A 2,069-nucleotide genomic window follows, 5' to 3' on the forward strand; every position below is an offset into this window, starting at 1 on the left:
CGCCTCCTCCTCCGGCGCCGCCCGGCCTCCTCTCCCTCACCCTGGCGACCTCCTCCACCGCCGGCGCACCCCGCAGCTCCGGCGAGCTCGAGCTCCGCCGCCGGCGCCGCCTCGGCTTCCGCGCCGCGATCCCGATCTGGATCCGGTCGCGTGAACAGTAAACCCTAACCCCCGATTTTTTTTAAGTCCTGAAAATTTTTGATCCAAGTTGCTCTGTTCGAGGTCCCGTAACTTTGTAACCGTAGCTCCATTTTGGGCGTATGATATATCAAATTCTTCGTCTCGACATGTACATCATTTCATTGCATTGCATCATTTGCATTTGAGGTCATCTTGATACCCAAAATGCTGCTAGAAAGAGGCTTCGTGAGTTAAATTGCAGATCCGTTAGTTCATCATGCACTTTTGTCATTTTTGCTATGATTAATTCGTGCATGATATGCCTGTGCCCCTTTTGGGATGAATTGTTAAGCATTTTGTCTTCTTTCCAGTGGTGCCACCCATGCATTTTTAGGATGTGTAGCTATCACTTTGTGCCTTCTTGCTGGTTATATGCTTTCCTTGCCATGACTTGCACCGTAGTGAGTGCATCGAGCTCGTTTACATGCCTTCGTAAGTTATAGAAAACTGATTGTGTTCGAGCTATGTTCGTGAGCTCGGTAGAGTATTTTGTGAACCCTTTTGGCCCCAGGTCACTTTGGGTGTTTTATTAAGCTTGTTGAGTAGCTCCATGCCATGTTCTTACTTGTCATGTTCAGGTTTTCTATCATGTTGTTTTGCTGCTCCGAAGAGAGCATCGTGATCTGAAATTTCAGACTAGTGTTAATTTCACTAAGTCTGAAATCTGTTTTGCATTTGCGTTTTAGCCATGCTTGTTTGAACCTCTTAATGGATGAATTTGCCTATGGCTCAGTGCTAGTGTTTTGTCAACCATCTTGTGTACATCACTGCCATGTATTTTGTTTTCATGTTTGGTGGCTGTAGCATGTTCATTTAGTTGCATTTAGATGCCTACTTGCTGCAAATCGCAGACCGGTGTCATATCTTAAAACGCTTGCCATTTCTAAACCGTAGCTCCGATTCCTATGATCTTTATATCGTTTTCAAGCGATTTCATCCCCTCTATCCAGTGGCACACTTGGTTTCCCAAGTTGATGCCAGGTTCATGCATTTCCTGTCATATCTTGCATATTGCATCCCGCATCGCATCCCGCATAGCATATCGTCATTTCATCATATTGCTTGGACTTGCCCGTGGTTGATTGTATCCTTGTTGCTTGTTTGTCTTGTTGGGTAGAGCCGGGAGACGAGTTCGCTACCGAGGAGCCCGTTGAGTTTGCTTGTGAGGATCCAGTCAACTCTGACAACTGTGCAGGCAAGATGATCATACCCTCGAAATCACTACTATCTTTGCTATGCTAGTTTGCTCGCTCTTTTGCTTTGCCACTGCTACGATGCCTACCATTTGCTTGTCAGCCTCCCAATTGCCATGTTGATCCCCTAACCCACCATTGTCCTAGCAAACCGTTGTTTGGCTATGTTACCGCTTTGCTCAGCCCCTCTTATAGCATTGTTAGTTGCAGGTGAAGATTGGAGCCGTTCCTTCTTGGAACTTTTATTTACTTGTTGGGATATCACAATATATCTTACTTAATTAATGCATCTATATACTTGGTAAAGGGTGGAAGGCTCGGCCTTATGCCTGGTGTTTTGTTCCACTCTTGCCGCCCTAGTTTCCGTCATATCGGTGTTATGTTCCCGGATTTTGCGTTCCTTACACGGTTGGGCTATTATGGGAACCCCTTGACAGTTCGTCTTAAGTAAAGCTCTTCCAGCAATGCCCAACATTAGTTTTACCATTTGCCACCTAGCCTTTTCTTTCCCTTGGGTTCTGCAGACTCAAGGGTCATCATTATTTTACCCCCCCCCGGGCCAGTGCTCGTCTGAGTGTTGGTCCACCTGTCAGCTACCGGTGGCTACTAGGGGCAACTCTGGGCTGGCCTACCCGTACCTAGGACAATCTGAGTGTGCCCTGAGAAAGAGATATGTGCAGCTCCTATCGGGATTTG

This window comes from Triticum aestivum, chromosome 4B, assembly GCF_018294505.1.
Source record: "Triticum aestivum cultivar Chinese Spring chromosome 4B, IWGSC CS RefSeq v2.1, whole genome shotgun sequence".
Classification (NCBI taxonomy): Eukaryota; Viridiplantae; Streptophyta; class Magnoliopsida; order Poales; family Poaceae; genus Triticum; species Triticum aestivum.